This window comes from Camelus dromedarius, chromosome 22 (assembly GCF_036321535.1).
Source record: "Camelus dromedarius isolate mCamDro1 chromosome 22, mCamDro1.pat, whole genome shotgun sequence".
Taxonomy (NCBI): Eukaryota; Metazoa; Chordata; class Mammalia; order Artiodactyla; family Camelidae; genus Camelus; species Camelus dromedarius.
In genome coordinates, this window is record NC_087457.1 from 13,816,063 (window position 1) to 13,830,206 (window position 14,144).

The 14,144-nt window shown below is 39.1% G+C and overlaps 1 long non-coding RNA gene across 1 annotated transcript; it reads right to left on the reverse strand.

The window, feature by feature from the left end:
- Nucleotides 1-150: 150 nt before the first annotated feature.
- LOC135318900 (uncharacterized) lies at nt 151-4,578 on the reverse strand. Its single transcript, XR_010377325.1, has 3 exons — nt 4,434-4,578; nt 1,235-1,347; nt 151-865 (listed from the first exon to the last, which is right to left on the reverse strand). It is a non-coding gene; the product is annotated as an uncharacterized LOC135318900 (long non-coding RNA).
- Nucleotides 4,579-14,144: the final 9,566 nt, after the last annotated feature.

Here is a 14,144-nt window from a genome sequence, read left to right on the forward strand (position 1 = left end):
TTACAGATGACGGACACTTCTCCGAGGCCACTGGGCCAGCAAATCATAATCAGGATCATTATCTCATCTACTGATTCCAACTGAATTCAAGGCAGTTTTCCACTAAAAAAATACACATAAGCCAACATAGAGGCCTTTCTTATTCCTCATCCCACATAAGCCCCACTTTTCCTTATTTTTCAGCACCTTTTATCTCTGTATCATTGTGGCTGATTCTGTTTTTCCTGGATTTTCTTTTTCATTATACAATAACTTCTCTTACTTCTTACATTATCCAATATGGGTTTTCAGGAAATGCTGTTGGTCTGATAATGTTACCTCTTTCCTTTATCTACCTGGTTAACAGCATACTTTGTCCATGAGGCCAGTCAAATTCCCATTTTTCCATATTTCGCAGGTTAGTTTCTAAGGCTAGAGTTTATGGGAGAATTTTCATCACAAATGATTCTATTTCATGGGCAAGACTTACAAGATCTGGTAATAGATTAGAAGAAACAGATCTGAGAAAGTGACCAATTCTTCGCTCCCCTGATCATGAGAGGGAATTGGGGCAAGGCCACAGGAACCAAGGCAGAATTCCTGCCCACCCACAAGGGTAACCATTCTAACCTCAATCCTTAGATTCTAACCCCTGTCGTGAGAGACAGTATTAACAGCACCACAGCAGCCTTGGTGCCCAACAGGCTGGCTCTCAACAAATGCCAAAAACCTTAAGTGACGGCTGCATGTTTGGGAAAATCTTAATCATAAAGATTCTCCTCAAAGAAACGGAAGAGGTTGGAAGACCCACTGGTACCAGTAACCGTGACACATGGATTTGTGTTCGATGGCTATCAGCATGAGATGCATCTTCACAAAGCAGAGCCTGGGAAGGAAGACAAGTAATTGTGAGGCAAGAGAGGACAGAGGGGCCTCGTGCCCAAGAACACGGCTGATACTATGTGCCCTTTGCCCCAGGAAACGCCACCCCCAGCAGACAAAGGGCCCCTCAAATCTGGAATGTTCACTTGTCAAGTGACTCCACGCTGGAGGAACTCACAGCCAGCGTGCCACCTGGGATGGAGATGAAACGGTCCCACATGGACTGCTAACCTCCAGGTCGCAGGCACACAGGCTGAAGCCCTCTTGTATCTTCAGGGTGTGTCACAGAGCCTGGCCTACAGTGAGCCCCCCGCGAACATGGTGGAAAGAACGCTGTGGCACACAGATGAGGGAAGGGTTGCTCTTAACTCACCGGGACACATCAGGAAAACTCATGCCAGCAAAGTCGTCGGAGAGACGCTGAGTCAGGATTTTGTTCTTCAGGCCACTGAAGAAATACCTTTGCCAGGGCTCTTTAGGACAAACCTGGAATACACAGTTATGCCGCATGAATACAATGACACGGGATGTGCGATCTTGGGGTTCAAGTTGTGTGTTGTCTCTGCCTGTGCATTGTGAGCTTAGACAGCACCAGATAACTGCAACATTTGTTGCATTTGTCGGAGGAGCTCCGCCACCAGGCAGGCCCCCGGGCCTTCCTCCCGCCAGGCCCCCTGCACCCTAGGAGAATGCAGAAAAGTCAGAAGAAGAACTGAAACTCTCAAGTGCATCTCAACCATTTCCACCAGAGGGTTTGGAATGAAGTGGGAACATCATGACTCAGTTTCTACCCTGGTGGCATCCAAGCCTCTTTGCTTGAAATTACAATTCCCCTAATAATTTCAGCATGGTAGACTGATTTTTTGAATCAAGAACAATAAGATGGGAAGGATAATATGGAATCTACCCTGTCTCCCCCTAAATATGGCTGTTCAAGCAGGACAGGCCCCGCAGAGCCCAGAATCTCCAGTGGAAGTCTGGGATTTCTATGAACTCCAGAACACTGCGGCTGTGGGCAGTTCAGGCCAGCCCAGAAACTATCCTCAGATGGCCACCTTGTGGTGTAGCAAGAACAAGACAGAAACAAACACACAAGCAAAAAACTCTGCCCTGCTAAAAAGGACCACCTATGTCCAGCACACCCCTTCCTCGTCCCAAGATGCAGCTGATCTCCTGCTTTCCCCCACTTTCTTAAAGCCCTCTGTTGAGGAAGGCTCCCTCCCCAGGCAATTCGAGCTCAGTTCAAGTCCTCATTATTAAAGACTGGCTTAGTGCTTCCAATCCAAATGTTTCAGTTTTTGTAAGAGGGTTTAAAAAAAAAAAAAAACCCGTAGAGATGAAGATTTCCTGAGTTAGTTTAAAAAAAAAATCAGGGAAACAGAAAGAAAAGATGGATTTTGGATCTGGATGGCAGAATCAGGGAGCTCAAGTGAATCAGTTGGGTTAGATCTAATCTAAACTTAAGCTTAAGGCGATGCTCTGTGCCTAGAACCAACCGGAAATGCTCCTCGGACTACAATTTCTCACCATGTAATCAATATAGATCAATATAGTCAAAATACATGGCATTGGCCCAAGGCTTTTCAATCTGAGTGTTCAGAAGTTTTACAAATGCTAGCTCAATACTTGGAAAATATCAGGTTATGAGTAGATTAACAAGTCTTATTTATTTTATTATTTTTTATTGAAGCATAGTTGATTTACAATGCTGTATTAGTTTCAGGGGTACAGCAAAGTGATTCATATATATATATATATATATTTTCTAACAAGTCTTATTAGATGCAGAAACTGACAGAGAAAGTAAGTGTCCAATCCGAGCAAAATAGGACATAAGACACTGGAGTCCTGGCCATTAAACCTAAGTTAATAGGTTTAATTAACTACATTAATTTTAGTTAATTTAATTAATTACAGAATCTAAAGCATCAGAGCAGAGTCCAACATTAAAAATCTTGCCCTGATACTGCCCAGTTTAGCATTTCTGAAAGTGGGTTTCAGACATCACTCCCCACTCCTCACAAAAAAATACTATCATGACCACAAATCTCTCTCAAGTCTTATGTTCCAAAAGCATCTTATGAACACTGACAGGTGACCACCATCATTGAGGTTACAACCTTAGATAAACAAACAAACAACAAAACACCCACAATAGGGCTGGCTGTTTGTCTATCTTCTCTATTTCCATGAAGGAAACAAAGTCTTCATACACAGGTCTGCCTCCATTTATGTTCTCCAGCCGTGGACATTAAAATCACGATCATCGCAAAAGATACTGCAGTCACCTCACGCTTTCTAAACTTACAACGCACAGGTAAACACACTTTCCCTCTGAGCCATTTCCTGGGCCACACACAGTGGCCAGAAGAAGGTTAAAGCACGTTCACGTAGCACCATCAAGGCTCGTCCTTACTGCCTGATGGTCCATTCTCTTCATCTGCGTGTTCCTCACAGTCACAGAAGGAAGTTTTGGAGAATTCTGTGGTTTCCAGTCAGCATTTTGGTGGCCAGACCATCTTTTGAATCTTTCCCCTCTTTTGCTTTTTCCTTAACGGCACCGGGGAAGGAACCAGAAAAGATGGAGACTTTTTTTTAACTTATTGAATAAAGGAAATAAAGTGCAAAGAGGGGCCAGGAGGAAAACTGCATATAAGAAAAGGCAAATGTGGACACACAGTTAAGTGGAGGGAAAGGTTACTTTCTGGGGAGCCTCTGGACAACAGGATACGAAGCCCGGCTGAAGGTTAGAGCGTTTCACGGGAAGGGCATTTGGAAGGCCGTGCGAGGTGCTGCAGTATTGCATCCCAGTGGCCCATTCAGCCACTTATTTTGCCTCAAACAAAGGTATCAAAAGACCTAATGTGGGAGATTGTGAGTAGATACTCCCACAGCCAGAGGCACAGGGCACAGTGGTAAGACTGTAGGTCAGACAAGTCTACCTCCGCAGCTCACTGACTTATGCTACAGTAAATTAGTTAGCTTCTGTTACAGGGATACGTCCTTGGAATATCAAGGGGAAACATAATGTCTTTAAAATGCATAAGACACGGTAGACATTCAACATGTGGCTACTGTGATTATTGCTGCATAGAATGTCCCCAAATAACCTGGAAAATTTGATCTTACTTATTTGTATTGTTATTTGTTTGATGACTATAGTTATTTATTATTATGTCAATTACTTTGTATACAACTTACATTTAAATATATGACTTCTCCGCTAATAACATAACCTTTATATTTTTACCTTCAATAAGTCTAAGTGCTTCTATACTTACAAATATATTTACTGTCATAACATCACGGGCTGCAGGGAGGAAGCAGAGTTATGATTCCTACTCTGCAGATAAATATTCTCAGGCAAGAGTAAGATAAATAACTTCTTCAAGGTCAGTGTGCTCCCTGGGACTTCCATCTAGATTTCTCAATCCCTTCCCAGCTCAGGTAGAAGTCAAATCTCATTTCTTGGGTCATTCTTGTTTTCCTCAATTTTTATTTTCTATTTCTGATCTTAATACTTGAAGACATGAGGACAGAGCCAAGATTCAAACATCAGTTTACAAGGTTACCTTCTTGTTTTGCTCGACAAATAGAGACGTCAGGAAGGTACACAAGCCTGGCACCAAACAGCCTTGGGCGATAAATCCAAGCTTTAATTCGGCAAAGCAGATGATGTTGTCTCCAGCATTCCAGTTCCAGCTGGGGATCTTTGGCAGAAAGACCTGTTTCACAGTAGAAAGTAGCAGAAACAGACTCGTGGATACAGAGAACAAACTCGTGGTTACCATGGGGAAAGGGAAGGAGGGAGGGGCAGGACAGGAGACACAATGTGCTATGTATAAAATAGGCAAGACCCATTAGAAAGTAGTAAGTTCACATATTACTTAGATGAACTAAGTTCATCCAGCTCTACCGACTAAAAGAGGGGGAGACGGGTAGGCTGGAAGGTTACGTACAGTACCTTGTTATGGGACTGAAGGATCTGTATGATGACTCTGGTATTCGGGTAATAGTTCTTGATGGAGAGCACCCTACACAAGTGACAAACATGCTCATCGGGGGTGTGCCGTAGCCAACGTCTTTGTTACGTAACTCAACCCAAAGTTGAATCGTGGTGGTGTGACGCGTGGGCAAGCACAGGAAAACAGCATATTGTGAAGGTCATTGTGACGATTTTCAAAAATGTCCTGTTTTATAGCATATACACAGGAGGGTTCTAACATCTTAGGGACTTAGGAAATTAACACTATGCATAGGTCAGCTCTTGGTGTTAAAAGACTGTGGCCTTCTGAGACCAGTTCTTGAGGAGAAGATAAACGACTTCATCTGTTTTAGCCTTCAAACTCAGACACATTAATTACAGGAAAAAATAGAGACTGAATCGCTGTCTAGAGCTTGAAATAGCTCATAGACTATCTAAACCAACTTTCTCATTTTACAAATTAAGAAATAAAGCTCTATCTCATATTTCCTGTATGGTGCCTGTTCTCAGCTGTTTCTTGCTGTCTGTAGAGTCACCTTCAGCTGTGCACATTTATTTTGCTCTGGGGGCCAGAAGTTCATCTGGGTTAGGTACAAGGCCACTGCCAGCACAATAATGGTTTAAATCTGTTCCCACAAATCAACTTCCTGCTCACAGACAGTTCACAGTTAGAGATGGTAACGCTGACCCTAGCCATCTGGAAAATACTTGCTAAGAGTCAAAAGCATATCATACTGAACCATGTACAATCTTTCACTCAAACTCTTGGAGAAAAAACTCAATAAATAGAAGTCTTACTAATAAGGTTCACAAATCACAAACGCCAGCTTTATTTTTGAGAGGAAGCTAGTTAGAATGGTGCTATGTGAACAGTTATCAGTTATCTGTATGCTTGCTTTTCAAATTTAGATAGCAGTTATCCATCTGGGAGTCCAGGAAAGTAAGTGGAGAAGCACACGGAGACACAAAATACTCTATTTTGACTTCCTTTTTCATATATCTGCACAGTTTGGGGCAAAAAAAAAAAAAAAAAAAAAAAAAAACAGACAGAAACCTGCAGTATGATTAACCCCAGTGCTGTGACAGATGACATCTTCTCTTGTTTAATCCTACGCACTGAGCTTTATTTTAAAAGAGGTGAAAGTAAGTCAGCATTGGCGCATTTAAGACACAGTGTGAGCTTCTTACCTCATGATGTTTGAAGTGTCTTCAGCATGGAAATCACTGCACAGAGGGTTGGCTATGATCAGGCATGCTTCTGCACAATCCACCTGTTCCTCAAGATTAAACAGCAGCCACCTCGTTAATAACATGGGAAACCCCCATGTGTTCCCCTTTTGGGTTTCCTTTTGACTTTGTCATACAATTTGCAATAAGAAAGCGAGCACACTTGGGAAGGATTCGGGATAAGGATGTCTTGACATCAGAATCACAGTCCAGTCAATGCTGTAAGGGTTGCATCAGAGGGACCAGGGCATAGCGTCTCTGGCACAGATGTAGATTGCTTTAAAACGGGGTCAAGTGCATAGTAATATGTTTCCTATCATCCATAAACATACTAGTGATGTGTAATAGGATCTTTTAAAGCAACTGCCTGTATATTTATTTACCTTTCAGGATAGCAAGGAATGGAAGAATTGGAAGTTTGCTGGGCTCAAAGCAAGCAGTCATTCAGCAGTTGTGGATTCTGAATCTTAAAGTTCTAGAAAATTATGGAAGTGGCTCTTTAATCCCCAGTTGCAGGAAAGAGATTATGCTGTGTCAATTTTTTGCTTCCATTCTCTGTGTTGGCTCTATAGAATTCTGCTTTAAAAACTGAAGCCTTTTGTTGTATATGAATCTGTGAAATCTAAAACATGAGAGGAAGCTGGCTTTGCTCTTAAATGAGCGATGCCTGGAGGGCTGTCTGTTGCTCATCTGTTTCAGTCTCAGCCTAAATGGGATCTCTGCTACTTCCCTTCATGTTCTTCCTACCAGAGGGCACACCAGTGTGTTCAGGGGCAGCTGGTAAAGGCTGACAGACTCTTAGAAATCCGCTAGAAATTGCTTGGATAGTAAGACCGAACACACTTTTGCTATCCTTGACTTTTTAAGGTCTCTTAGACTGACAAAATAGGACTGTTCTAGATAAACAGAGAATTTTGTGATATAAATAAATTAAGTATGAGTGGAGGTAAACAGAGAGGTCGGCTTGATATCTGTCAAGAAGGATTTGGAGGTCTGTTACATCTCCTTTATGATCAGCTTTAAAGTGGAAGAAGTCATATTTCCCCCAGCTTAAGAGTCTGGAGTAATACGTTTGGAAAGAGCCGTTCACCCTACCATCTTAAGTGAAATTACAAGGAGGAAGAGCATTAGATCTTACCGCAACCCGCCTCAGATCCTCCCACTTCAGCGCAGATCCAGACACGAAAGTCGTGTAGGCCATGTAGCACTTGAATATGGTTTCCAATTCCAAAGAAGGAGGAACCCTGGACAAAGGACGTGGTGCCAGATATGGAAAAAGAAGACTGGCTGTGGTTTTGAGTTTGTTATATTTATTTCATGCATTTTATAAAAGCCCTAATCTCCTCTTGGAAAACGTCCATCCTCCATTATTAATCCACATGGTTAGGTGATTTTGATATCACCAGCCTAATTCCAAGGATGGGTCTGACGCTCAGGTTTAATCAAGCATAGTGATGTGAAAAAATCCAAATCATATTAATGCAAAAAAATTAAAAAGGATGAAATTGTTCAGAATCAAATGAAAACAATTCAATTATTCAAAAAGACACAGCATCTTAGAACAACTATAAATTTAGGAGATATAGCTTCTAAATATAAAAATAATGATGAAACTAGAGAGAAACTGATGAATCTGCCACTCTAATGGAAGATTTCATCGCATCTCAATTATTGACAGATCAAGGAGCAAAAAAGGTATCATCAAGTTTGATATCTATAAATTTGGAACAATGTTTAGGGTATCTAAATTTTTTCATTTTTATTGAGGCGTAACTGACAATTAAAATTGTAAGATATTTATTGTACAGTATGATGTTTTGAGATAACGTATACACTGAAAGGATAGTTAATTGACACATCCATCACCTCACATATTTACCTTTTTGGGGGGTGAGGACATTTAAATTCTGCTCTCTTAGCAAATTTCAGTGATACAACACAGTGTTATCAACTATGGTCACATGTTTTATGTTAGATCCTCAGACCTTATTCATCTTAAAACTGGAAGTTTGTATCCTTTTATCAAACTCCCCCTCTTTCCCCCAACACTCAGCCTCTGGCAACCCATCTTTTTACTCTTTGTTTCTATAAATGTGACTTTTTTTTAAAAAAGATTCCAGGTATAAGTGATACCATGCATCTGTCTTTCTTTGTCTGGTTTATTTCACCCAACATAATGCCCTCCATGTTTATCCATGTTATTGCAAGTGATAGGATTTCCTTCCTTTTTTAGAGCTGAATGATATTCATATCATATACCACATTTTCTTTATCCATTCATCCACAGATTCGATCACTTCCATATCTTAGCTACTGCAAATAATCTTAATTTTTTTCAAGGGCACACAGATATTTATCAAAATATCAACACACTTTATCAAAAAGCCTCAACACACTGCAAAAAATAGCTTCCATACATATTATGATCTCTGTTCACAGCGCAATTAAAGTAGATGTTAATAACAAACATCTTCAATATTCATCATACTTGGAAATTTTGAAAAACAGACTGCTGAAAATCTTATGAGCTAAGAAGAAATTGAACTACAAGTAATAAAATTCTAAGAAATAAATTATGTTGAAAACACTAAATATCTAAGTCTTTGAATGCATTAAGAGCTATTTTTAGGGGAAAGATGACAGCTTTGTACATTAACATTGGAATAGACCCAAAGAAATAAGAAGGAAAGAGACAATAAAAGCAAGAGTGCAAACAGTGAAATAGAAAAGGAAGATAAATCAGAGAAGAGCGACAAAGACAAAGGCTGGTTCTTTGGGAAAAAAACACACTAATATAATAGGCAAAGCTGTGGTAAAATTGATGGAGGGGAAAAAGACAATAATGACTCACAATATTGAATGAAGAAGATAAAATAGAGATAAAAAATAATAATGAAAGAATACATCAACAAACCAAATGCAACAGCTTTTTAAACTAAGACAAAATAAACAAATTACTAAGAATATATCTTATCAGAACAACTTCTAGAAGGCACAAAAAACTCTGTATGGTCATATGATTTAAAGAAATTGAAATTTAGTTTAAAATCTCTCAAAACAAACAAATATGAACAAAACACATAGAAATACCCACACACCAAACAAAAATTTTAAAACCACAAGTTTTAAACAGCTTAATGAGCAACTTCTACCACACTTTCAAGTAACAAATAATTCAATTTTTATACAAAGTCTTTCAAATACTTTAAAAAGAGAGAATGGTTCCCAACTAATACTACAAAACCAAAATAACCATTATACCAAAACTATTAATATAATTCACCACATTAACAAATTAAAGGTGAAAAATTCCACAGCCGATGCAGAGAAAAAGTTGATAAATCAAGTATCTTTTCACAGTCAAGACATATAACTCATGGTATATTAGGAATAGAAGAGCGTGTCCTTAACCAAATAAAGGGTTTCTCTAAAATAGAAAAGGTGACCTTAGTGGGAAAATATTGGAAAAGTCATTGCATTTCCCCCCAACATTATATTTGATGTCTTAGCAACTGCAATAGGAAAATAAACTGCAAACATAAGGCAAAGCTGGAATGAAGGAAATAAGCTGTCTTTATCTGAAATTATATGATTATTTACATAGAAACCCCTAATAACACTACAGAAAAAATTAGAAATAATAGAGGCTAAGTTAACAATTTGGATTAACTGAAGGTTAATATACAAAAGTGAATTCGATTTTTTCTTAATACGTAAAGCAAACAACTAGACAATGCGATTAAAAACTCAATGTTGTCAGTTTTTATGACTGAATAGTATTCCATTGTATAAATATACCACATCTTCTTTATCCAGTCATCTGTTGATGGACATGTATAACTGAAAACTTGGGCTCTACACTGGAATATGATACAACATTGTAAAATTATTATAAATCAATAAAAAATGTTAAAAAAAAAAACACCTCAATTAATGGGTTGGTCGGTAAGTAAATTAAATGCAGATAGAAGTGAGAAGTAAGAATCTGCAAGGTAGGTCAGAGTAAATTCTCCAGAATGTAACACAGAGATACAAAAAAGAGGAGAAACACAAAAGAGAGGGTAAGAAATTTATCTGGCACAGTAAAAGAGGGCTAACACACTTATAATTGGATTCCTAGAAAAGGAGGAGAAAGCACATAGTGACAAGGGCGATATTTGAAGAAATAATTGAGAACCTTCCAGAAATAGAGGAAAACACCAATCCAGAGACTCAGGAAGACTCATGAATACTAAACACACTAACTTTTGAGAAATTCAATCCTTCAAACATCAGAGTAAAAGTATAACATACTTTCATATTAAGTACAACACACACTCTTTTAAGAAGATAATTCATTTAAGAAGATAGTTTAGCAGGCCTCTTAACAGCAACAACCAAAGCCAGAAATCAACAGAATAATACCTGCATGGTTCTTAAGGATAAAAACCAACAGTTTAGAACTCTATATCTTTAAAATGAGCTTTGGTGGAGGGGAGGGTATAGCTCAGTGGTAGAGTGTGTGCTTAGCATGCACGAGGTCCTGGGTTCAATCTCCAGTCCCTCTATTAACATAAATGAATAAATAAACCTAATTACCACTCCTCCCCAAAAGACTTTCCAAAAACAAAGAATGAAGAGAAAATAAAGATGTCTTTACATTTAAAAAAAAAAAAAAAAAAGCTTGTCATCAGCAGATCTGCATTTAATTCAGGATAAAAATGGGCAAGGTAACAGCCATTTCTTAAGAGGGAATCCAAATGGCTTATACATATAAAAATATGCTTGGCCTCATTACTAACCAGAAAAATGAGAATAAAAACCACAATAAGATACCAGTGTCTTATAAAACACTATCCAGAAGAATGGCTAAAATTACAAAGACTGATGCTTCTAAGTGTTAGGTAGGATGTGCAGTTACATTTCCCAGTGGTAGTAAGGACGCAGGGCCAGGGGCACTCTCACGGCTGCTCGTGGAAGTGCAGACCAGAAGGAGTATTTTGGACAACTGACAGTTCTATTACAGGGAGATTTACCACCCTGCAATTTTACTCCTGGCTACCAGGACACATAGACAAGGATTTTCAAGGCAACATTCTTCATAATAGCTGAAAACTGAGGAGAAATGTCAACCAACAGTAGAACGGATTAAGAAAAATGGTGGCGTATTCATAAAATGGAACGTCTACTACAGATCATTGAAAATGAATATGCCCAGCTTTATCCAGCTCCCACCGAGATGACTCGTACAAATATTACACTGAGGTGAGTAAATTCATATTTCATTTATGTAACTTTAAAAAACAGGAAAAACTTACATTCTCTAAATAAACATAGGGTATAGCTCAGAGATAGGACAATTAATAAATAGAAGATATAAAGTCAGAATCAAAATTACCTCTAGGGACTGAAGATGGGGCTACAGTTGGGCAATCTTATACCAGGGTGCTGGCAATAGAACGTATCTTGATTTGAGTGGTGGTTACACGCATGTTCACATTATAATAATTCATTTTAACGTACACTGTAATTCTATGTAATTTTCTGAGTTATGATTTGGGGTAAATGGTGTTAAACATGGTGCTTAATTATTACCTTGCTATTTTAAAAATAAATGGAAGTTCTGAGATCTTTTTTCTATGTTCCAATGACTCACGTGCAACTCTCGGAGAGACTGTTCTGGTCCTTTTATATTTCCTTTAAGTTCTGCTTGAAAAACTAAAGAGTTTCCTCTTTAGCTCAATTTTCTTACAATACCTTATCACACATGATTATACTGAGGCAGACGACACACAGCTTTCCTCCAGGAAAGTTTCTTATGCAGTGTTACAACTTTATTAGGCACATTTTCTATCTTACATGTTATTTTTGGTGACACTGTTACCCAAATTTTGCTCTTTTCCCGGTACTCAAGGGCAATCTCCTTATGGGTTTTCCTGCCTCTTCTGAGAGTATTCACTGCAACCCTTCCAGCCTCTACCTGCCTCCAGTTCCAAGGAAAAGGCCCCATTCTTTTTGGCCATTCTGGCTTTTGTTACCAGAGCCCCCCACTTCCAATACCACGGTTTGTATCAGCTAGCCCTTTCTGCAAACACATCATTCTGGAACTTGCTGACCTAAAACAATCAGGACATACTATTTCTCATGATCTTGTGGGGCGGCTGGTCTCAGCGAGGTAATTCTTCTGCTCCATATAGTGTTGAGGATGGCCGTTCATGTGGGTCTATTTGTCTGAAATGACTTCACACATATGACTGAATTTTCCACTGTGTGGCTGGAGATGCTGAGAGCAGCTGGGCCTTCTCCCAGGCAAGCTTGTCTGACTTTTTACATGGTAGCCCGGGGCTCTGAGAGAGTGGAAGTTGGAACTGTCAGTCCTCTGAAATTTGCAGTCACCTCTGCTGCACTCTATTTATCAAATTAAGTCAAAGGCCAACCCGGATTCAAACTGGGGCGAGAGGGGGGCCCCCTTTATGGAGAGAAGCAGCGTGAACGCACAGTAAGGGAAGGCACTGTTAACCTCTGCATCGAGGGACAATCTGCCACAATCACAGACTGTGGTCACTGATTAGAGGAAGTAAGTGGAGTCATGAGACAGAAGAAGATGTAAACTTAGAGAGTGTGGCTGGGAAAGGGCTCTGAGTGCTGGAAGATGAAGATACATCGGTCCTATGAAGTAAAAGGGCTTCTGAGCCAAAAGAACAAATCAATAAAGTGGCCTTCACAAGAAATTCAGGAGAGACAAGACATGAACTATGAACAGGGCTGTGACAGCAGAGCCGAATGGTAGAAATAGAGTATTTTTATTTCTGAAACCAAGGATTTACTTAGGAGACAAAACTGATAATACTGATGAATGGGTACACAGGGCTTGAGGGAGACAGAATTGTCAAAGGCAACACCTCATTTTCTGTTTTAAGGACCTGCAGTGCTGAGACAGGAAAGGCTGTTTCCTTTCCTTCTTATTAATTTTTTTTTTAATTTGCCTTGTGAGATAGAAAAGGGGACATAAGATCATGAATTTACTCTCGAAAATTTTGAGTCTAAGAGGCTTTTGAAACACTGGGGTGGAAATATCCAGGAGGCAATTAGTTTTGAATTTTGAAGAAATTAATTTGAAGCCACAGAGAAGGTCTGGTGGAGAATGTAAATTTTGGAGTCATCGGAGGATAGATGCAATTGGCAAAATTCTAGACAGGTACTTCTGACATTCTGCACCATTTAAAAAACTTCATTCATTATTTTGACAAGTCCCTACAACATACATTAGTCTATGTAAATACAGCAGAGGATAAAAGACGTCCCTTTCTGTCCATCTAATGATTTCCTCTTTGTCTCAACTGGATTACAAGGATTAGCCTCTTATCTCTGGTATTAGCACTTTGATTTTTCAAAATTCTTTTAAAATAAGGATTTAAGTAACGCACAAATTACTGAAAATATAGGCATGCTGATGATACCGAAGCAGACTTGCTGACTGTCCATGAACAGGACCATAAAGGAGTTCGAAGTGCTTATGGGTTATCTCACACACGAGAGCCCAAGGTAATGGTGGGTTGAAGATGCCATAAAGCAAAAAATTCAGTGTTCAGTTATGAAATGCCTGAAGGTTCAGGTGATCCCACATGCAATCCTGAGTAAGATCAAAATGTCATTTCATGTCTGACTGATTTATTTAGTAATGTCTGGATAACTGATTGACCATTTTGGAAAAACTAAAGAATTCTATTCCCTGCACATTACACAAAGTCCCTTCCGGCAAGCTCAAATGGAAAACATTTCAATGCAAGAATCTAAAAATGCTAGAGAAGTATTTACTTAATTCTAGAACAGAGGTTAGGTTTAAGAATGCCAGAAAAGCAAGAAGCCAAAAGGAAAGAGTGATGGCTTGAAGCATGTGTCAATCAAATGCTTACTAAAATAAAACACACAAAAATTAAAAGGCAAAGGGGGAGAAAATTTTTACAGCAGATGACACAAAACAGCTAATATCAAAATATATTAAGCATGTTTAAGAGTCAGCAAAGTCACAGACGACCCTACTCATAGAAAAGAAGAAAAAAGGAATAGAGAGGAATTCCAATAAAAAGGC